Below are 24,749 nucleotides of genomic sequence, written 5' to 3'. Positions count from 1 at the left end.
TTCCTGTGCCCTAAGATGGCTGCCAAATGCAATTAGTTAATTACTAATCAAGAATAACAAATCTTACATCCTTTCAATTATCTTTTTTTTATTTTAGGTAAATTGATGAATTAAATAAAATTATTGAAATATATATCTCTTTTGTTATCTCTTTTCCTCTTATATATTTTGGTATAATTACATGCGCTCTAAGATGGCAGCCAAATTCAATTAATTACTAATCAAGACTGATATCAAATTCTTTTTAGTCTTCTAAAAATTAATGAAATCCATTTTTTTGAATTCCTTTGTGTCAATGTGTACGTCACAATCAAGAGTGATATCAAATTCTTATATTCTTTTAATTATCATTATGATTTTTTAAATTAATTTTAGATGAATTAATGAATTAAATAAAATTATTAAAATATATATATCTCCTTTGTTATCTCTTTTCCTCTTATATATTTTGGTATAATTTTCTGTGCTTTCAGATGGCCGCCAAATGCAATTAATTACTAATCAAGAATAATACCAAATTCTTATATCCTTTTAATTATCGTTACGATTTTTAAAAATTACTTTAGATGAATTAATGAATTAAATAAAAATATTCAAATATTTATTTCTTTACTTATAATTTATCAAAAATAAATCTCTTTTCCTCTTATATATTTTAGTATAATTTTCCGCGATCTAAGATGGCCACCAAATACATTTAATTACTAATCAAGACTGGTATCAAATTCTTCTAAAAATTAATGAAATCAATTTTTGCATTCCTTAAATTTTGAGTAAATGTCACTAGTCTTCTAAAAACTATTGAAATCTATTTTTGAAAATGACATTCGTACAATTGTAGGGTACGTAAACTTTCCATTTTTGCATTCCTTAGGACTCTATGTTTATGCGCATAGTTTCTTAACAAAACATTATAAAAGTGTATAACTTCTCAAAAATAAAGCTATCTCTTTTCCTCTTATATGTTGGGTATGGTAATAATAAATTCGTGTAATGCGGATTGCATACAAACATATTATATCATGGATTATAATTTTGAATATGATTTTGATATACTCGCCCTGTCCTAATTACCAGCGCTCTAAGATGGCCACCAAATGTAATCAATTAGCTAATAAAGAATTATATCAAATTCTTTCGATAATTATTTTTATTAACTTAATAATTTTTCTGACCTGTCCTAATTACCTGCACTCCCTAATTTACCGCCAGGTCGTCTCGTTGGTCGATTTAGTTTGTAAAAGAAAAAGCAAAGTGTTGTGTTTATGTTATTCTATACTCGAAGTTTTATGTTGAAGAAGTTGTCCTAGTGAAATAATTTATGCCCTGAAGAAGTCTCCTAGGTGAAAATAACTTTGAAGCAAGTAAGTGAATTTATTTTTAGTTATTTTCTGAATTTTGATCAATTTACTTTTTGTAATTAGAAAAAATGGTGAGTGAGAAACGCATCCTAGATTCGATGTCGAAGCTGCCTAAGAGCAGAAAACCTAAGCCAATTCCTGAAGGCTGTCGTCAGAATTCGCTAAGTACTTATGATGCAGCGTTGCTTGTCGATCAAAAACTATTGATTTCATCTATGGATCCCGTCGTTAGTGAGGTTCCATCGATCTTGGGTTCGTCGGTGGACGTGTCTGCACAAAAATGTAAAGATGATTTCGAAGGCGATGAAGAACTCGAAAATACCTTATGTAACTTGCTGGACAACTTTGAAAAGAATATTCGAGCCAAGGAGGTTAAAAAAATCATCAACCAACGGTATAAACTTGTGGATGATATAGTGTTCCCGCTTACTAAATCAGGCTCCAAATTCATAAGTGTAGGGATCAAACCTTTTCCGGACTATGAGCCCGTTGTTAAAATTTTTAATGCGCAGAATACAAGTGCTGTAGTGTTTAATCAAGGGGAATTTTCTGAATTTTTGAAGAAGATGACAGAGTTTGTGCCTTTGGTGCGTGATATAGGATTTGATGTATTTCTATGCGAACTACAAAAGTATAAAACTTTCATCAGTAAGAAGAAAGTGATAAATTTCCAAGCCAAATTCAGAGACGTCTATCAGCCAATGTACTTAAGTGTTGAAACATTGCAGACAATTTTAAATACAAGTTCACTTTTTCTAACTCTACTGAGAGAGCGTACTTGTAAAGAAAACTTTTATGTAAACTATGAAATGTTCGTAAATAATTTATCACTACATGGCGGTGGAGATGATAAGTTATTTGATTCTACAGCATTTAACTTTATTAAGACTAAGTAACAGTGCAGCAGTATTTTGCATGAAAATTGTCTGAAGATGTCTAGTATGTTAAGAAATATCATGTAAAAAGCGGGTTAGCTCATTTTTCAATAATTTTTAAGTATGAATGTTAATCGCCTTAATGAATCTTATACAATTATAAAAAATAAACATATCTCTTTCCCACTCGTGTGCATTGGTAAAATTGATTAAATATTAATATTTTTTGCATTACCTTGATATTTATGCGTAATCGTTGGGCACACTTTTCTTAATAACATACACCAGAATGGTCATTTTAGCAAATGCCAGAAAGTAATTAATATATATGCTATTAGGGCTTGTATTTAAAATAATGCATACAAAAGTGAGTTGTTATTTCGTTCTTGTGCAGACGTGCTCCTTGCGGTTTTAAACTGACCTGAGTGTATTTTGCTGTCCTTCTAAATCAACATTTGGTAAGGTACTTTATTGTTACTAACGGAACTCTAAGACGAAAAAATATATTCAAAAATTGTCTTATGTAAAAGTAAGTATAGTGAAAAAATAAAGAAATAGAAATAGAAATATACTTTTTTCTTATTATTATAATTACTATTATCTGAATCCCAAGTCTTATTAAACGAAAAGTACGAGTTATAACGTGACAATCAAAAGCAAGAAAACATTGGTCTACAACCAAAAAAACTGTCAAGAAAAAGAATAGATGGACTTTACTAAGTTGAACATGCTGATTCTAAATCCGCAATTGTTTTTTTCTAGCACGTCACGTTATCGAAATAAACGACACCCCTAGTAATACGCGTTCATATCTTGGAAATATTCGAATCGAAACATGTTTTGACAAAAATATGATGATATGCAATGCTATCGTCTAGCTTATGATTAACTGATAAATCTAAAGACAGATTCGTAATCACTAATCAGTAGACAGCGGATTTCTGTCGGGCTTGGCAAGGCCAAACTCGGTACGGCTCGTGCGGGATGGGAATTCAGAGCAGTTACTAGCTGCACTTCGTCTATTTTCGAATAAAATAACGGTGCTTCGTTGTACTTTGCTGTTAATTCCCGTTCTCATTTACCTAGCTGTTTTACGAATTAAGGTTTCGTGAATTGTATTTATGGAATAAGTGAAAATTAAATGCACTGTTTATTACCCGCTACTGATTCACAGCGATTCACGCGTCCCCACCTAATAATCGTGACGTAGCCCGACAGAAATCCGCTCTCTACTAATCAGCAAAAAAAAAAAATAGTTTAAGAATGCATATTTACATTTCTGATGAGTACAAAAAGTTTCATTTTTTGACCAATGATATTAGTAAACATCGAATCGGGCATAAATAAATGTAAATAAATATTGTCGGGAGACGTTTAGTTTTCAGAATTCATTTCATAAAAATGCATTTAAACACATACACTTTTGTAGGATATTTTGGTGCAAATCCAAAATTGTATGGAAGACAAAAAAAAAATAAAAGCGAAAATGACGCACAGCTGATGACGTAAAACTCGTGATTAGGAAGACAACACTTTTGAGATTCTTGATGGTTATTAGATTAAAATGGTACGTTGTTATTGCGTCTTCCTCGTCTATATCCTACAAAACTCAAATGTTACTTAGATATTGACTTTACGTAAGACGAATTTCACAGATCTAAGAAAAAATGTATCTATCAAAACAATCTATGTTTCGGTTGTCCTTTCCTGTAAAAACAACAATTTTCAAATTGGTTTCTGAAATTATTGCCTTACGTAAATTTAGTGGATATAAACATACTAAGTTTACTTTATGTCCAAAACCCGCTTGTTGACAGTTAGGACAATGTAGGAATTTGACATCGGTTTTGAATGGATACATAATTTTATAAGTTCCTTAAATCGATTAAAGTCATACTTAAAATTTCTTGACCACATTTAGGACGATATAGTAGATTAAGTCATTAAGCTAATTAATGACATCGTGCCCTTAAGTAGACTGATACTTTCTTTATGAATTATGAATTCAACAACACACACAATATTGACCCTTTTCCTGTAAGATCGTAAAACTTCCATAGTGACTTTCCGTGCGCACGCATGTTCAAAACCACGTATCCGGCACTCCGGCAGCAGAGCAAAGGCCTGTGAAACAAACCGCTTTGACAGAATGCAACCAGCTACACATGCGTAATCTATCGCTCATTGGTTAATTTTAACTTGGCGCTCCAAAAATCTGACTTCGCCTGCGCGATGTTGTCTCACTCTGTATCATTGGAATTTATATAATGTCTACTCACTTTGCTTACAGGAAAAGGGTCAATTGCCGAAAGTAGTTAATACATTTTCCTTATTCTTCCTAATTTCACTCACAAGAGTAAAAATTGTATGTAACAACTTTTAAATTGTATGTATTTAAAAAGGAGTCAAATTGCTCGTTGACGAAATCAAATTAATAGAACAACTGTTATTCCAACTAAAAATTTACATAATAATGAACATAACATGATAATGTTTTCTTTTGAAAGAAGATACCCTGGTTTCAAATGATTTTTCTGTACCTGTGTGGTGGAATGATACTCGTAAGTATTTAATTACACAGTAGAACAGTGTTTTTGTTACATATATATTTTTTAAACATGGTCGGAAAGGTAATTTTGTGCTGAACAACTCTTAAAACAGATAATATACCCATGTCGTCAAAAAAAAAAAAAAATTCAAATTTTTATTGTCGTCCGGTGAACTATTAGAAAAATGAAGTGAATTCTAATTTTACATAGAAAAACGCTCAAGAAGCACTAAAAAAATGTTCCAAATATTTCTGTCGACAGATATTTAATTATGTCTACGAATATGTAGAAGGACCTAGCTCTTTATAAAAGCCTCATGTATTCGAAAAGAATGGATACTTCGGTCTTTCTATTAAATCTTTCCTCAACTTTCTTGATTTCTCGATGAAAAGATTATCAGCAAAGAAATTTAAATGAGACATAATTGGTGGAACGTCTGTTTCCTAAAAATTCACTGATCACTAAGCTAATTGATTCCTAAGTAAATTTTTCCATATCACTCAAATAGACGTAGAACATTTGATCCTTCATTCGAATTTCAGGCCCAGTGAAAGTTCCTAAATATAGAAAATGTACATAATATGAAAACTGAAATTCACTGTAGTATTTTAGTTTTTACCTTGGTTTATGTTAGCAGCAGAAAGCTTAGGAAATATTGTTTTTGCACTCATGAACTTTTTTGATGACTTTTCGTGGATTCACCAGGGTGTTGGAAGTCGAACTTCCCGCACACGTGCATTTTAACTTTCCCTTGCCATGGTAACCTTAAAATAGTCGGTAGTGTCAACATTGTGATGTTGTCGGCGCTGTCAATCCCGTTGTTTATAAATAACTAACAGTTAATCTCTTCAGTTTAACGGTTTATTCGTTGCAAAAAATATTGTACACAACACGTTCGTGATTCCTGCTTCCCGAACTAGTTGTGTAAATTACTATTGATAGGTTACAAAATCTGACAAGGTGAAATAGAATAACGCATGGAAAATCGAATCACTTAAAAATTAACGTTAATCCTGACAATAAAAAAAAAAAAAAACTGAAAATGCATTTTTAATGCTAAAAGTCAAATTAAGTTCAAGTAAAAATACTTAATTTCCAAAATACCGCTTTTTTGTGACCTGATTATTCATTGTGTTAGCAGTTTCACAAATTGGTGTGAAAATTAGAAACATACCTAAATATCAATTTTTAACTGTACCTCTAACTAGTTGAAACACAGTTTTCTATTGAATTCAACATTTTAACTCATCCATATAAGCTTTATTACCAATGTTTGCTTATTATTCGCTTCAAAAACGAAACTTGGCAAAATTCATATTTTCGAAAATACATACATACCCTTGTAAATATTGCGTTTCAACACTACAAGCATTTGTGTTAAATTTTGAAGAACACATTTTCATCAAAATATTTATTTATTTTTCAAAATAGATCCGCAGCAACATGTAGTGGTTTTCGCAAATAGTGTAAAAAATGCAACTTTTGATTTTTTCATTTGAATTTCGAATCATGGAACTGCACAAAAATCCCTTTACACGGGGACGGCTGCGCCGCCCGTGTTTTAGAGATGGTGCGGTTCCCTGATTACAAATTCAGATGAAAAAATTAAAAGTTGCATTTTTTACACTATTTGCGAAAACCACTACATGCTGCTGCGGATCTATTTTGAAAAATAAACAAATATTTTGATGAAAATGTGTTCTTCAAAATTTAACACAAATGCTTGTAGTGTTGAAACGCAATATTTACAAGGGTATGTATGTATTTTCGAAAATATGAATTTTGCCAAGTTTCGTTTTTGAAGCGAATAATAAGCAAACATTGGTAATAAAGCTTATATGGATGAGTTAAAATGTTGAATTCAATAGAAAACTGTGTTTCAACTAGTTAGAGGTACAGTTAAAAATTGATATTTAGGTATGTTTCTAATTTTCACACCAATTTGTGAAACTGCTAACACAATGAATAATCAGGTCACAAAAAAGCGGTATTTTGGAAATTAAGTATTTTTACTTGAACTTAATTTGACTTTTAGCATTAAAAATGCATTTTCAGTTTTTTTTTTTTATTGTCAGGATTAACGTTAATTTTTAAGTGATTCGATTTTCCATGCGTTATTCTATTTCACCTTGTCAGATTTTGTAACCTATCAATAGTAATTTACACAACTAGTTCGGGAAGCAGGAATCACGAACGTGTTGTGTACAATATTTTTTGCAACGAATAAACCGTTAAACTGAAGAGATTAACTGTTAGTTATTTATAAACAACGGGATTGACAGCGCCGACAACATCACAATGTTGACACTACCGACTATTTTAAGGTTACCATGGCAAGGGAAAGTTAAAATGCACGTGTGCGGGAAGTTCGACTTCCAACACCCTGGTGAATCCACGAAAAGTCATCAAAAAAGTTCATGAGTGCAAAAACAATATTTCCTAAGCTTTCTGCTGCTAACATAAACCAAGGTAAAAACTAAAATACTACAGTGAATTTCAGTTTTCATATTATGTACATTTTCTATATTTAGGAACTTTCACTGGGCCTGAAATTCGAATGAAGGATCAAATGTTCTACGTCTATTTGAGTGATATGGAAAAATTTACTTAGGAATCAATTAGCTTAGTGATCAGTGAATTTTTAGGAAACAGACGTTCCACCAATTATGTCTCATTTAAATTTCTTTGCTGATAATCTTTTCATCGAGAAATCAAGAAAGTTGAGGAAAGATTTAATAGAAAGACCGAAGTATCCATTCTTTTCGAATACATGAGGCTTTTATAAAGAGCTAGGTCCTTCTACATATTCGTAGACATAATTAAATATCTGTCGACAGAAATATTTGGAACATTTTTTTAGTGCTTCTTGAGCGTTTTTCTATGTAAAATTAGAATTCACTTCATTTTTCTAATAGTTCACCGGACGACAATAAAAATTTGAATTTTTTTTTTTTTTTGACGACATGGGTATATTATCTGTTTTAAGAGTTGTTCAGCACAAAATTACCTTTCCGACCATGTTTAAAAAATATATATGTAACAAAAACACTGTTCTACTGTGTAATTAAATACTTACGAGTATCATTCCACCACACAGGTACAGAAAAATCATTTGAAACCAGGGTATCTTCTTTCAAAAGAAAACATTATCATGTTATGTTCATTATTATGTAAATTTTTAGTTGGAATAACAGTTGTTCTATTAATTTGATTTCGTCAACGAGCAATTTGACTCCTTTTTAAATACATACAATTTAAAAGTTGTTACATACAATTTTTACTCTTGTGAGTGAAATTAGGAAGAATAAGGAAAATGTATTAACTACTTTCGGCAATTGACCCTTTTCCTGTAAGCAAAGTGAGTAGACATTATATAAATTCCAATGATACAGAGTGAGACAACATCGCGCAGGCGAAGTCAGATTTTTGGAGCGCCAAGTTAAAATTAACCAATGAGCGATAGATTACGCATGTGTAGCTGGTTGCATTCTGTCAAAGCGGTTTGTTTCACAGGCCTTTGCTCTGCTGCCGGAGTGCCGGATACGTGGTTTTGAACATGCGTGCGCACGGAAAGTCACTATGGAAGTTTTACGATCTTACAGGAAAAGGGTCAATATTGTGTGTGTTGTTGAATTCATAATTCATAAAGAAAGTATCAGTCTACTTAAGGGCACGATGTCATTAATTAGCTTAATGACTTAATCTACTATATCGTCCTAAATGTGGTCAAGAAATTTTAAGTATGACTTTAATCGATTTAAGGAACTTATAAAATTATGTATCCATTCAAAACCGATGTCAAATTCCTACATTGTCCTAACTGTCAACAAGCGGGTTTTGGACATAAAGTAAACTTAGTATGTTTATATCCACTAAATTTACGTAAGGCAATAATTTCAGAAACCAATTTGAAAATTGTTGTTTTTACAGGAAAGGACAACCGAAACATAGATTGTTTTGATAGATACATTTTTTCTTAGATCTGTGAAATTCGTCTTACGTAAAGTCAATATCTAAGTAACATTTGAGTTTTGTAGGATATAGACGAGGAAGACGCAATAACAACGTACCATTTTAATCTAATAACCATCAAGAATCTCAAAAGTGTTGTCTTCCTAATCACGAGTTTTACGTCATCAGCTGTGCGTCATTTTCGCTTTTATTTTTTTTTTGTCTTCCATACAATTTTGGATTTGCACCAAAATATCCTACAAAAGTGTATGTGTTTAAATGCATTTTTATGAAATGAATTCTGAAAACTAAACGTCTCCCGACAATATTTATTTACATTTATTTATGCCCGATTCGATGTTTACTAATATCATTGGTCAAAAAATGAAACTTTTTGTACTCATCAGAAATGTAAATATGCATTCTTAAACTATTTTTTTTTTTTGCTGATTAGTAGAGAGCGGATTTCTGTCGGGCTACGTCACGATTATTAGGTGGGGACGCGTGAATCGCTGTGAATCAGTAGCGGGTAATAAACAGTGCATTTAATTTTCACTTATTCCATAAATACAATTCACGAAACCTTAATTCGTAAAACAGCTAGGTAAATGAGAACGGGAATTAACAGCAAAGTACAACGAAGCACCGTTATTTTATTCGAAAATAGACGAAGTGCAGCTAGTAACTGCTCTGAATTCCCATCCCGCACGAGCCGTACCGAGTTTGGCCTTGCCAAGCCCGACAGAAATCCGCTGTCTACTGATTAGTGATTACGAATCTGTCTTTAGATTTATCAGTTAATCATAAGCTAGACGATAGCATTGCATATCATCATATTTTTGTCAAAACATGTTTCGATTCGAATATTTCCAAGATATGAACGCGTATTACTAGGGGTGTCGTTTATTTCGATAACGTGACGTGCTAGAAAAAAACAATTGCGGATTTAGAATCAGCATGTTCAACTTAGTAAAGTCCATCTATTCTTTTTCTTGACAGTTTTTTTGGTTGTAGACCAATGTTTTCTTGCTTTTGATTGTCACGTTATAACTCGTACTTTTCGTTTAATAAGACTTGGGATTCAGATAATAGTAATTATAATAATAAGAAAAAAGTATATTTCTATTTCTATTTCTTTATTTTTTCACTATACTTACTTTTACATAAGACAATTTTTGAATATATTTTTTCGTCTTAGAGTTCCGTTAGTAACAATAAAGTACCTTACCAAATGTTGATTTAGAAGGACAGCAAAATACACTCAGGTCAGTTTAAAACCGCAAGGAGCACGTCTGCACAAGAACGAAATAACAACTCACTTTTGTATGCATTATTTTAAATACAAGCCCTAATAGCATATATATTAATTACTTTCTGGCATTTGCTAAAATGACCATTCTGGTGTATGTTATTAAGAAAAGTGTGCCCAACGATTACGCATAAATATCAAGGTAATGCAAAAAATATTAATATTTAATCAATTTTACCAATGCACACGAGTGGGAAAGAGATATGTTTATTTTTTATAATTGTATAAGATTCATTAAGGCGATTAACATTCATACTTAAAAATTATTGAAAAATGAGCTAACCCGCTTTTTACATGATATTTCTTAACATACTAGACATCTTCAGACAATTTTCATGCAAAATACTGCTGCACTGTTACTTAGTCTTAATAAAGTTAAATGCTGTAGAATCAAATAACTTATCATCTCCACCGCCATGTAGTGATAAATTATTTACGAACATTTCATAGTTTACATAAAAGTTTTCTTTACAAGTACGCTCTCTCAGTAGAGTTAGAAAAAGTGAACTTGTATTTAAAATTGTCTGCAATGTTTCAACACTTAAGTACATTGGCTGATAGACGTCTCTGAATTTGGCTTGGAAATTTATCACTTTCTTCTTACTGATGAAAGTTTTATACTTTTGTAGTTCGCATAGAAATACATCAAATCCTATATCACGCACCAAAGGCACAAACTCTGTCATCTTCTTCAAAAATTCAGAAAATTCCCCTTGATTAAACACTACAGCACTTGTATTCTGCGCATTAAAAATTTTAACAACGGGCTCATAGTCCGGAAAAGGTTTGATCCCTACACTTATGAATTTGGAGCCTGATTTAGTAAGCGGGAACACTATATCATCCACAAGTTTATACCGTTGGTTGATGATTTTTTTAACCTCCTTGGCTCGAATATTCTTTTCAAAGTTGTCCAGCAAGTTACATAAGGTATTTTCGAGTTCTTCATCGCCTTCGAAATCATCTTTACATTTTTGTGCAGACACGTCCACCGACGAACCCAAGATCGATGGAACCTCACTAACGACGGGATCCATAGATGAAATCAATAGTTTTTGATCGACAAGCAACGCTGCATCATAAGTACTTAGCGAATTCTGACGACAGCCTTCAGGAATTGGCTTAGGTTTTCTGCTCTTAGGCAGCTTCGACATCGAATCTAGGATGCGTTTCTCACTCACCATTTTTTCTAATTACAAAAAGTAAATTGATCAAAATTCAGAAAATAACTAAAAATAAATTCACTTACTTGCTTCAAAGTTATTTTCACCTAGGAGACTTCTTCAGGGCATAAATTATTTCACTAGGACAACTTCTTCAACATAAAACTTCGAGTATAGAATAACATAAACACAACACTTTGCTTTTTCTTTTACAAACTAAATCGACCAACGAGACGACCTGGCGGTAAATTAGGGAGTGCAGGTAATTAGGACAGGTCAGAAAAATTATTAAGTTAATAAAAATAATTATCGAAAGAATTTGATATAATTCTTTATTAGCTAATTGATTACATTTGGTGGCCATCTTAGAGCGCTGGTAATTAGGACAGGGCGAGTATATCAAAATCATATTCAAAATTATAATCCATGATATAATATGTTTGTATGCAATCCGCATTACACGAATTTATTATTACCATACCCAACATATAAGAGGAAAAGAGATAGCTTTATTTTTGAGAAGTTATACACTTTTATAATGTTTTGTTAAGAAACTATGCGCATAAACATAGAGTCCTAAGGAATGCAAAAATGGAAAGTTTACGTACCCTACAATTGTACGAATGTCATTTTCAAAAATAGATTTCAATAGTTTTTAGAAGACTAGTGACATTTACTCAAAATTTAAGGAATGCAAAAATTGATTTCATTAATTTTTAGAAGAATTTGATACCAGTCTTGATTAGTAATTAAATGTATTTGGTGGCCATCTTAGATCGCGGAAAATTATACTAAAATATATAAGAGGAAAAGAGATTTATTTTTGATAAATTATAAGTAAAGAAATAAATATTTGAATATTTTTATTTAATTCATTAATTCATCTAAAGTAATTTTTAAAAATCGTAACGATAATTAAAAGGATATAAGAATTTGGTATTATTCTTGATTAGTAATTAATTGCATTTGGCGGCCATCTGAAAGCACAGAAAATTATACCAAAATATATAAGAGGAAAAGAGATAACAAAGGAGATATATATATTTTAATAATTTTATTTAATTCATTAATTCATCTAAAATTAATTTAAAAAATCATAATGATAATTAAAAGAATATAAGAATTTGATATCACTCTTGATTGTGACGTACACATTGACACAAAGGAATTCAAAAAAATGGATTTCATTAATTTTTAGAAGACTAAAAAGAATTTGATATCAGTCTTGATTAGTAATTAATTGAATTTGGCTGCCATCTTAGAGCGCATGTAATTATACCAAAATATATAAGAGGAAAAGAGATAACAAAAGAGATATATATTTCAATAATTTTATTTAATTCATCAATTTACCTAAAATAAAAAAAAGATAATTGAAAGGATGTAAGATTTGTTATTCTTGATTAGTAATTAACTAATTGCATTTGGCAGCCATCTTAGGGCACAGGAAATTATACCAAAATATATAAGAGGAAAAGAGATAGCTTTACTTTGATAAATTGTAAGTAAAGAGAGATATAGTTCAATTATTTTATTTAATTTATTAATTCATCTAAAATAAATTAAAAAAAATCATAATGATAATTAAAATATAAGAATTTGATATCACTCTTGATTAGTCATTAATTATATTTGGATTAAATGATGTAATTAGCTTAATGGCGCTGGTAATTAAGACATCGCTAATTTGCCGCGCTGGTGATTAAGGGCTAAAGCGCTGGTGATTAAGACATCGCTAATTTGCCGCGCTGGTAATTAAAAAGCAATTAAAAATGCACTAATTGCCCTACCTTACTACTTCCATTTTTTCTTGATATACTTTTGGTGACATTGATCTCGATAAATGATCTGCAATAATTAGTTCTTTTCCAGGTTTGTATTTGATTTCAATGTCATATTTTTGAAGTGACAGTAGCATACGTTGAAGACGAGCTGGACAATCATTTAGACTTTTCTTAAAAATGGGTATGAGTGGTTTATGGTCAGTTTCCACAGTAAATTTTTGTCCATATATGTATTGGTGAAATTTTTCCACTCCGAACTGCTAATAGTTCTTTCTCAATTTGTGCATATTTCGTTTGAGTAGATGTCATGGATTTTGATGCATATGCACAAGGTGACCCGTTCTGAATTAGCACCGCTCCTAAACCATTTTTGGATGCATCTACAGAAATTGTGACTGGAAGGTTTACGTTAAAAAATTATAAACAAGGAGGTTGCATCAAAAGATTCTTCAATTCTTGAAACGCTTTTTCTTGTTCTTCTTCCCATGCAAATGAATTATTTTCTTTTAAAAGTTATCTTAACAAATAAGTTTTTTCTGAAAGATTTTCAATGAATCTTCCTACATATGTAGTAAGTCCTAAAAATCTTTGAAGATCTTTCTTACATTTTGGTGATGGCATCTCTTTTAAGGCACTGAGTTTTTCTTCATCTATTTCAACCCCTCTGCCTGAAAATTTATAACCTAAATATGTAACTTCTTGTAGGCCAATTCGACATTTTTCTTTATTAAATTTGATGTTTTGTTCTTGTGCTATTTTTAACACAGCTTCTAAACGTTGGTCGTGTTGTTCTTTGGTTTTTCCGTGTATGAGAATGTCATCAATATAGACCTCTACTTCTTCCATTTGAAAAAGTTGTTGAAATTTTTCTTGAAAAACTTCACTCGCAGTAGTAATGCCAAAGGGCATACGTTTAAATTTGTAGCGGCCAAAAGGAGTTCCAAAAACACATAAATCACTACTTTTTTCATCAAGTGGAATATTCCAAAACCCAGTAGTTGCATCTAGTGTTGTAAAATATTTAGAATCCTTTAAATTTTTCATAATTTCGTCTATGACCGGAATTTTAAATTTTTGCTTCTTAATTGCTCTATTGAGATCTTTCGGATCTAGACAAATGCGAAGCGATCCATCTGATTTTTTGACTATTACAAATGAATTGAGCCAGTCTGTACTACCATGTACTTTTTCAATTATTTTATTATCTTCCAAATGTTTTAGATATTGTTTAAATTGTTCCTCAATTGCAAATGGGACTTTTCTTATTGGGTGCGAAACTGGTTGTGCATTTTCTTTTAATTCGATGCTATGCGGCTTTCCTAGCATGCCAATGCCTTCAAAAACCAAACTATACTTCGCTAACAAAGTTTGATAATGATTATTTAGGTTAACAAAATTTATACGATTTATTAAGCCTATCCTTTCAGACGTACTTAAACCTAAAATGTTTTACTATAAAATATTCAATTTCATAGTCATTGTTTTGAAATTTAGAAGTAATGATACATTTTCCTATTGTAGGTATCAGATTACCGTTATAATCATATAATTTATTCATACATTTTTTTTTATTATTGACAAACTTAGACCTAATTTATTAAATGTTTGTAATGACATAATGTTAACATCAGCTCCTGTGTCTACCTTAAATATTAAATTTATGTTGTGTATTTGTAAATTTACAGTCCATGAGTTGTTTTTATAGTTTACACTGTCAATGGAAAATTTTAATTTATTGTCATTTTCTTGTTCTATATTTACTTCATGCAAGGATTTACGTAATTTAGCTTTACAAACTACAGAAAAATGATTGAGCTTTTTACAGAAATTACAGGTTTTTTCATAAGCTGGGCAGTTATTAATTTTGTGTGATTTGCCACATTTATTGCAATTAGTCATGAAACGATCTTGCACTGACCTGTTGATTCTTGTTTCCACAGCTTGTTGATGACGTGTTACTTTTGGTGCAACTGTAGTCGTTGACCTTGGCTGCATTTTGTGTGAGAACGGAGTTCCTCGTTTTTGTTGTATTTCATGAACTTGTTTTTGCACATCTTGACTCTGTAATTTTGTATTTTCCCATAAAATACAGGCTTCGATTACGTCTTGTAGGTTTTTGTTTTGTTGGTATAGAAGTTTTTCCCGTAGTATTTCGTCTTGTATGCCTGATATTAATATCGTTTTTACCATGTCATCCTTTAGATTTCCAAATTCACACTTGTTTGCTTGATTCTTTAATTGTGTGGTGAACTGTTCAATGGATTCTTGTGGGGTCTGTCTGAGATTAACAAATTTATACCTTTCGTATGTTACATTTGTTTTAGGGATAAAATAATTATCAAATTTTTCCAGTAGAACGGCAATTTTGTTGCGTTCATTGTCTGCAATGGTGAAAGTATTATAGATGTGCAGGGCCTCTTCACCCATAAAGTGGAGTAGTTGGGCGCATTGAACTGCTTCCTCTTTCGTATTTGTTTCCGACGCAATTAGGTATGTTTGAAATCGTTGTTTCCAAATTTGCCAATTGACGGCCAAATTGTCGGTGAAATTCATCGGGGGAAGTGTTCTCTCCATTTTACTGTATTTTGCTTCTTTAATTTTGTTTAAATTGAAACAATTTGTCGCATGTGATGTCTGTTCAGTGTCAGAGTCAGGAGTATACTCAGTATCACAGAACAGTCAATATAGAGAAGCGCAGGCTCCATGTATTTCATTGGCAGCAGCAGTGACATTTCTCGACGGTCATGTTGCGATGTAAAAGTGTGGGAAATTCAAATAAATGCATGCTACGTGTATTGCCAGTTGCATACTCCAGCATCGTGTCATACGGATTGCCTACCACTACTTATTTGTTTTATTAATGGAAAGAAATAAAATTCATAAAATTTTACAAACGAAGTATATTAAACATTAAAAGACTAATGTACAATTCAAAAATTAACAATAAAATAAAAAAACAATTATGTTATAAACAAAAAATTAACAAAAACACAAACCTTCCACCATAGTACTTCTAGACGTCAAATGGGAGTACCAGATCCATTCAAGGGTTTCCATTTCCTCCAGGTTATTTTAAAGTAAAAGGTACTCACATTGAGTTCATTCCAAATACTTCGAAGTACGAAGTGATGTTTTGCAATGGTGTTGCCCCTGCTTCAAGCGCAAGCCTCAGTCCTGAAACATGGTTGTTATCAAACAATCAGCACATAATTATATTTTTATTACCTTTCACATAAATTCCACGGTCACTTGCGAGAATTAAAGCCGTGAAACACATTTTATTCCAAAACATCACACTGCATCGCACAACATTGACATATGTCAGTAAAAGACCGGGAAAAATCTGGAGCCCACAGCCACAGGCTGCATCTGCGCAGTGTGCTACTAGCCGCCCCTTGCCCCTCAAAATGCGATGCCGGCGTCCACAAGCTAAATGTCATTCATGTTGCCTATTCGGCAATACAACCTTCACCCCCGTGCTCAGTATACTGGTTTTATTCAGATATAAAGTATGGTTACATATGTACACAATAGGTAGGCAACACATCTTACATTAACTATATTACACATTTTCAAAATTAACAGTATGTAATATCCTCTAATAATAATAATTTTTCTGGTATAGAAATATAATTGTTATAGCTAACTCACTCCAGTTCACTGATGTTGGCACATCTGGCCCTTATGAGGTTTCCAGTATATTTTCAGAATGTAATATACATATATCTCCATTGTCAAAAGACTTATTGTTATGTATGAGAATTTAAATACAACTGTCCTCAACTTTCTGTATAATAAAGCAACAGTTTATATTTTAATTTTAGTGAAATTTTTGCACCATGTAACTTTAATAGCTATTTATTTCTAGTGTATCGAAAAACGGCCAAGTCCTGTAAAATATTGCTACGACTATACAATGATTTAATATGTACTGAAATGCACTATTCAACATTTGTTAAAAAGCCGTTGCTAGGAATGCTACAAAGTGACAAGATTAAAATTTTTCGAAATTTCGTCAAAAATTTTAATGCAAATGCAATCGTTGACATTCATTACACAATACATGAGGTGTGTAACCAACTTAACAATAATTATCTTATGTTCAGAGAAAAAAAAAAACACACAGTATATTACGATTTGTTTTGACGATTTTGATCCACATAACTTACTTGCGATGTGTAGAATTGGATTATTTTGCGAAAGAGACGACAACTGGGTTAATTTTTCACATTCTGACGTTTGTAAATCCAAGAAATTCGTTAAAAATTTTTAGAAATATTCTTTATGTTTGACTCAATCATACGATACCACTTATGACACTAGCAACTGTCCATAATCTACCACTTTATTGGACTGTACAGTAATTTGGACTGCCCACAATTCATTTGACTGTGAGAACGTCAGTGCCTACTAAACATTATTAACAATTTTAAAATCGAGGTAAAAAAATTGCAAAAGAAAATTCTTCTGTTGAGTCAACCATAAAGCTATGTATGTCACACGTAAATAATGCCTTTTATTGGACGTGCCCCTTTATTAGTGTCGCGAGCAAGCCTGCTCGGCCATGAAAGGGCGCGTCCAATAAAGCTGTGCATTAATTACTTGTAACATAAAATAGCTATTTCAAGCTCTTTCTTGTGTTTTCTAGCGTTTCCGGCACTCTACGGGCACGAAAATACCATGGAAACCATCAAATTTTGGCTAGAAATCTTACTTTGATCGAATTTTATAAGTTCTGAAGTATCTTACGACTTATTTTAGGGATTCTGATCGACATGACGTACTTGCAAAATTCAGAATCGACTTATTTTGCGAAAAAGAGAGGATTGGTATTATTTTCCACAATCTAGGTTTTGATGTAGGTTCAAGAAATTCTTTTCAAATTTTTCTTCCTCGAAGACAGGAAGGTCACGTCGGAGGAGGTGACCATCGAGACTTCTAGGGGATGCCTGTAGGGATCGTGTTTAGGGCCTATTCTCTGCCTACTGATCATGAAGGATTGGTTCCAGGAAATCGACCAAGTGGAAAGTTCGAGGGGGTCCAGTTGAAGGTGCAAGCGTACACCGATGGCCAGTTCATCATGATCCGACCAGAAACTAGAATACGACTACGATCTTTAGGGCGGCGAGAGTTGGGAGGAAGGCCAGGATACAGAAGAAACCGAGGATCGACATTCCAGATGAAGTATCTGACGGTTATCATCGACAAAGGTCTGTGTGGGTGGAGCATTCCAGGTACACAGTCGGAAAAATTTCAGGAGCAGCACACCGAGTGAGCTGGGAAGAATCTGGGGAACGGATCCGCGGACTCTCAGACAGATCTATGATAGATCGGTTAAACCCGCTGTGCTGTACGCTTCTGAAATCTGGGGACACCGCGGATCCAGGATCAGGAAGTGTCTGCATTTCCTGCTGGACGTCAGCAGAGGACGACGTCTAATGCTGCGTTAGCCGTGCTGGCGGGAAGCACACACCTGCAGAGGATCGAAGACGAGGGCGCCAAGGTCAAACTTTGGTGGTCCACGGACAGGATCTTCGGAATTGCTGAAACGGGAGAACGTTAAAGCGGGAGGCGCACAGGGCAGCCATGGCGAAATGGCACGAGGCGTGGACGTCAGAAGCCACAGGGTATCATTAAGAGAGACGGAAGGTTGAGCCCCCGGAGGCGTATGCCTGCTCATGGGGCATGGCCCATTCAAGAGCTCTTTTCGAAGATTTAACTTTAGACAAGGTTCACAGGAATCCGGATGTGGAGCGGAAGAACAGAAGAGGGCGAACCACGTCATGGGGGAGTGCCAAGGAGAAGAACGATAGAGAGCCAGGGAGAACTTTAGAAGATGGCAGCAAGAGGTAAGTGGAACGTTGTTTTTTTTTTTCAGGTTACCAAATCTTTGGGCAAGCGAGATTGGAATGGAAGACGAATTGGAGGACGGGCAGAAGGAGATCGAAAGAAGAAGCGAAAGTGGAACAGGAAGCCGGAGATGCCGAAGGAGACACGGTCGGGCAGGAAGAGGATGAGTAAGTAAGAACTTGGTAGGTTGCATGCATGCGGATGGATGCAAGAAGGAGAGAGAGAGATGAGTGAAAGAGGAGCTCTAGGGGGATGGGAAAATGGGGGAGGCTAAGAGTCTTCGGACGGGCAGGTCCCCGAACAGAATACCCCCAAAAAGCATCACCCAACGGGCCCGAAAGTACCAAGGAAACGGTAATCAAGTTTTATAAATCTAATTTTGGTCCAATTTTATGGGTATGAAGTATATTTCGATTTGTTTTGACAATTCTGATCGACATGACGTACTTGCAATATGCAGAATCGACTTATTCTACGAAAAGGAGATGATTCTAGAAATGTTGATTTTAATAAATGATAATTAATTACTTATTGTGTCTTTTATTTGTCCGTTCTCGTACAAAAAAGTATTTTATGGTGAATCGTCATAAGCATAAGTAAAGAACGTGTGTGCTTCGATAGTATACCTGTTATTTTCTTTATGAATGATAAAAAAAATTACTGAATACATGGTTATGCGATGTTACAAGAATGCAAATGAACGTTGAAGTAGGAATTTAAATTAATGCCTTTCGTAAAAAATAAAATTTTCACTTACGTTAATTGAAACGAAGAAGAAAACCACCTGTTGATGCACAAACGCACTTCACAGATAGATTAATCATTTAATTTGATCCATAAAACAATTGCAGAAATATAATCCGTGTTTGCTTCGAATTAATGAATTAGGCCCCGAATAATTAAGTATTAATTCACACCAACGCAACGTAAACACGTGCCCGTATTTCTTGGATTAAAATATGAACTGTCGAACATCTTGCATTTTATGTTGATTAAGCGCTGCTTTTTTCCACTGGACAGGGATGTATTCAGGAAAATTTAAATAAACAGTCATCGCTTGTGTTTAATAGATGGTTTACCATAAACAATTTATTTTTGCAAAAAATGCATGCCTACAGACCAATGTCAAAACTTGTGTAAAAAAATCACTTATGGGCCTGATTATTGTTTAAATTGAAAAAAAAACTTATTCTAAAACGATAAAAGGTAGGAGGTTCGTGCAGAACAAAAAAATTGGTCGAAAGTTGTTTCGGCAGCACTTCCCTCGCTCCTGAAGTACAATGAAACATGTCCAGCATTTTCGAGTTGAGTTTTTTCTATACGCAATTTTGTGATGACTTCAACAGCATTTTTGAAAGGACACATATATCAGCTTGGATTGGTGCAGTGTAATACTAAAAATAACAGTATTGTATTTCCAAAATTTTCTGGGAAAAAAATTTATTAATTTGTTGCCACCTGTTTAAGCAGATCTAAAACATGCAGTGATAAAACAGAAGTGAAACCTCATCATATGCACACTTTGGGTAGAATGTATTCGGCAAAATTTTGAGATGACGTCATCCATTTTTTGGTGGGAATAAACAGATATATTGTGATTAATAATTTACCATGTTTACAATGAGTTTAAAACGTCTGCAAGATTTCAAAGTATTCAGTTTTGCAATTCTTGATTTATTCAATATAATAAATTGACTGATTCATTAATTGTTTTGAGTCACTCTATTTAAGTAAATATAAAAAATATAAATGCAATGGTAAATTATAAGTATAGACTTATAATATTTTGCACAATTTAGATGACATCATCGATTTTTTGGGGTTGATAAACAGATACATTTTGCTTTAAAAGTTACCATGCTTACAATAACTTCAAAACGTTTGCAAGATTTCAAAGTACATATTCAGTTTTGCAATTCTTGATTAATTTGCTAGAATTTTTGGATTCATAAATTTCTTCTCCCGAACTTTTGCATCCTATTCAGAGCGCCAAATTTTGTGGCCACTTTGAGTGAATTTGATATCCGGGTTGAACAATTCTAGGGTAGAATTGCGGGGAGTGAGTAAAAGCCAATAAAGCTTAATATTGATTTATTCGTAACAACCTAACCTATTTATACAAAACTACATATTTACAATGTATGTGTTTCTAAACTAACGGTAATACAATTGAATATGAAAATATATGGCGTCCCAGTATCTGGTGTTTCCTTTTGTTTTGGTGCCGCTATCTTCGTAAAACTGACGATGTTGCTGTTGCGGTGGTCGTAATGCTGATGCTTGCAATACCGATGTTTTCACGTTCAGCAGTCGCGTCGTTTCCTTGACCTCATTATTAGTTGCGTAAAGAGGAAGTTGAAATTTTAAAAAATTATTGCTTAAATTTAGGATTTAAACATTTTTGATCTCTCGAAGTGGACAAGGGTAATGGGGTTTGTAGAAAGTTGCACTGAGAACGCAACAAGATGGATTGGTAGTTACTTAGGGTACTGTCAGTGAGTAAATCACCTCGATACCCTCTTCTTGAGATCGTGTTTGTGTTCGCTGTTTTTTTCGAGGACGAAGACTCATGTTGCCCAGACTGCAGCAGTGATCGTTGTTAGAACGATGCTTCTGGTGATGACGTTCGGACTGTACTTGTTCTTCTGCCTTTTCTGATTCTTTTGGTGTGTTGAGCGTGGACCATGGCTTCTTTTATTGAATTTTTAGTGGAGCCAAATTTGCCACCACCGACCGAGACTATTTGGGTGTGACTCAAACTGATGTTGTTTTTCGGAGTGTCAGTGGATTTTGTTTTGGTCTTGAATTGGTGACTGGTCGAGCAGTTTTCCCAATTTTTTCGATGGGTGTGGTGTCTGTCAGCTCAATGCAGTGTTCTGCATACGGTGTAGGCTCTTCATTCACCTGGAGCCTATCTGAGTAGACATTTAGCAGTCCATTCAGTTGTGACCTTTCACTTGCACTGAGGTCAATGCCCTCATCTGGCCGAAGGGGTTGTACGACCGCGCTGCAAACTTGAACTCCCTCCATGATGGTGGCTTCATCGAAAAGATCTTTCCACCCTTCGTCTTCCCTGAAACGCCAGTTCATTTTGGGAAAGTCCAGGATGACATCGGCTTGATTGATAAAGTCCATCCCCAGTAGTGTTTTGCTTTGTCTGTGTTCTGGCACAGCAGCAATGGTGGTCTGTATCTGCCTCCCATGTAATTCGATGGCCACGTCGAAAACTTCTGTAGCCACCTCAATCGGGTTCCCATCCGCCATCCTGAGGACTTGGACAACGCTCTGGAAGGGGACAGCGGAACTTTTCATGTGATTGTACAGCTTATTACCTGCTATGCTGCGTTTTGCGCCGGAATCGACGATTGCTACTCCAGATTTGTCAGATATGATGCCCTACGAGCTTGGTAATCGACGTCCAGAGACAAAGCCTCGAAACCATTGTTGGTCGTCGTCTGAATTCGAGAACTTTGACCATTCGGACACTGCGACCTGATGTGGCCAGGATTGCGGCACCGGTAGCAAATCAGCTGGTCACTGGGTCGATTCATCCTGTCTGGAGAGACCCTTGTGGGCCTCGGGCCTGACTCAGCTTTATTTGTAGCTGCTAACTTCCGACACTCGAATTGGGTGTGACCTGTAGCCTTGCAGTAGTAGCATCTGGGCTTGTTTCGACGTGGTGTCTCATCCTCCAAACCTCCCCTTGATTCGTTATTCACATCTTCGATCTGCCGGGCCTTGCTGATGAGCTGCCCAAAAGTACCAACTTGATCTCTTGGTATTGCCTTCCTAATTGACTGGTGGAGCAAACCATAGACCATATCAATCTGATGTATGTCATCACGGACCGGGGTTGCGGACAGTTTTAACAGCAAAGCGCGAGCATGGCTGACGAAGACGTCCGTGGGCTCCCTTTCCCACTGCTCGGTTGAGAACAGTTCGCGGAAAATCCTATAATTAGGCTTCTGCTCCTTAAAGCTCCTTCGAAGCGCTTCGACTGCTCCTTGCCAAGACCTGACCGAAGCCTTGCAGCCCTGGCACCATGTTGCGGCTGCCCCATCAAGCAGCATTGGCAGTCCCTTTAACGCGTTTTCCTCACTGACATTCACACAGTCCTTGTACACCGTTATATAGCATCGATGAATGCGTCTACCGATTCCCCTTTTGCAACCGAAAATCTTGACTTGCATTCAGAAAAGTTACCCGTTGTGGCGTTACTGTCATCCTCAGAGTATCCCGCTGACGGTGTTGGTCTCGACTCCTTCAGTGATGACGTGATACCTTCTGAGGATTGCTGGAGCTGCTCGGGGAAAAACACGAGGTTCGTCATTTTACCGTCTACTGGGGCCGAAGTTGCTGCGATTTCTTTGCTTCTGTTCCTCAGGTTGTAGCGCTTCGCCGTCGTACCCTGCGAAATAAAGTCCCCAAAGTCACTGGTTTGAGTCTACGTTCACACCGGCGTGTATACGTAAAAGCGCGACCGATGAGCACTTTTTAATGTGGCCGACGTCACAGAACCAAAGTCACTAGGGTCGCGTCCGAATTCCCCAAACCCGGATGCGTGCACGCGTGATGCTTCTGACGTCAAAAGATGGCGGACAACCAAAATGTCCACAATGGCTACTTCTTTGGGAATTTTCTCCTTTTCAGCTTCTCTGTCTTCTAAGACTTCTACACGTTTGCTTAGGAGATGTAGGCGTACCAGTGCTTCTTCCCTCCGCGTTTCTTTTCGCGTCCTTCCGTCGTATTGGCAGCGTGAAGACCCAACTCCAGTGCTTCACTTTCACTTCCAAGTTACCGAAACTGTTATCACGTGGTTGCTTTTCGAGCCCGAGTTGGAGCGCCAGTTGCTACGCGACGATTACTTTTTTCACCACGACCAAGAAAGTACTTTTCTTTCTACGAAAACTTTATTCACAAAACTGATAATAAATGTATAAAACTTTAAAATAATATGAACACAATGTAAAACACGGCCGTCCGCGTCCGCGACTCAGGGAAGAAGAAAGTACGAGGGTGGTTCCGCCAGTGGGGTGGTTCTCTAGTAGCGGCCTCGCGTTACAAGTTTGCTTTTGTAACTCATTTTAAATACCTGAATTAATGTTTTATTTTTTGTTAAATGCGACTTGCTTTAATTTGATCACTATTTTTTTGCGATAACTTACAATTAGTGGGCGTAACTATAGATCGTTTATTTATTTAATCATTTTTTTGTTTGTTACACAAAATATTTGTTTCTATAATGTTTTGTTTAATGTTTTTTTTTAAATACGAGTATCTATTTTTTTGATGTATGCTTTTTCGTTGAGCAAATATTTTTTCATCCAGTTTTTTAACCTAAACTAAGATTTTTATAACCTAATTCGTCAATTTTGGGACCTAAAAATGTCTCCTTTTTTTTTCATTTTTTTAACGACCTAAAATCCGAAGCCTAGTCATCATGTAATTTCATCAGCTTTTGTACTGATTCTTATTGTATTCTTGGCTGATCCAAAAGTTTATAGTAATTTACTTACGGTGAGCCTTGTGTTGTTAAATCTTTTAGCCAACAGCTCCCATGCTGTTTCGTAATTATTTTCAGTTATCTGGAGATGTTGGATGATTCTACTGGGCTCATTTAAATACTGCATTTTTTCAATCTTGGAGAGCGATGTGTTGTTGTGGATGACTTTTTTGAATAAATCGTGGAAAGTGGACCAATCTACATATTGTCCGCTAAACATTGGAAGCTTAATTTGGGATAGTTGGATGTTCGGTTTCTCATGTTGATGCTATCTCGTCGGCAAAATATTTTTCTTCGAAATCAGCTTCATGGACATAGATTTCTTCATGCAGTTCTACACTGACCTTGGATTTTTTCGGATAGAAGTTCATACCTGGCTCGGTTGTAGCCCTGAGCTAAATTGC

The 24,749-nt window shown here is 34.7% G+C and overlaps 1 protein-coding gene and 1 long non-coding RNA gene across 4 annotated transcripts in view; one reads left to right on the top strand and one right to left on the bottom strand.

The window, feature by feature from the left end:
* LOC135137729 (uncharacterized) overlaps nt 1-18,829 on the top strand; it is a 197,602-nt gene extending 178,773 nt beyond the window's left edge. Inside the window, exons 6-7 of one of the 3 annotated variants that reach the window (XM_064067452.1) lie at nt 17,641-17,943; nt 18,002-18,829. The gene's annotated coding sequence lies outside the window, so the exon portion shown is untranslated. Of the gene's footprint in view, nt 1-17,640; nt 17,944-18,001 lie in introns of those variants that run through there. The other 2 variants (XM_064067454.1, XM_064067453.1) reach the window with 2 other exon arrangements.
* LOC135137738 (uncharacterized) lies at nt 15,878-16,356 on the bottom strand. Its single transcript, XR_010281916.1, has 2 exons — nt 16,218-16,356; nt 15,878-16,166 (listed from the first exon to the last, which is right to left on the bottom strand). It is a non-coding gene; the product is annotated as an uncharacterized LOC135137738 (long non-coding RNA).
* Nucleotides 18,830-24,749: the final 5,920 nt, after the last annotated feature.

Source organism: Zophobas morio, unplaced genomic scaffold (genome assembly GCF_036711695.1).
Source record: "Zophobas morio isolate AGI-343-1 ecotype UQ-CSIRO unplaced genomic scaffold, CSIRO_AGI_Zmor_V1 ptg000029l, whole genome shotgun sequence".
Lineage (NCBI taxonomy): Eukaryota > Metazoa > Arthropoda > Insecta > Coleoptera > Tenebrionidae > Zophobas > Zophobas morio.
This window is presented reverse-complemented; position numbering and strand designations above follow the sequence as displayed.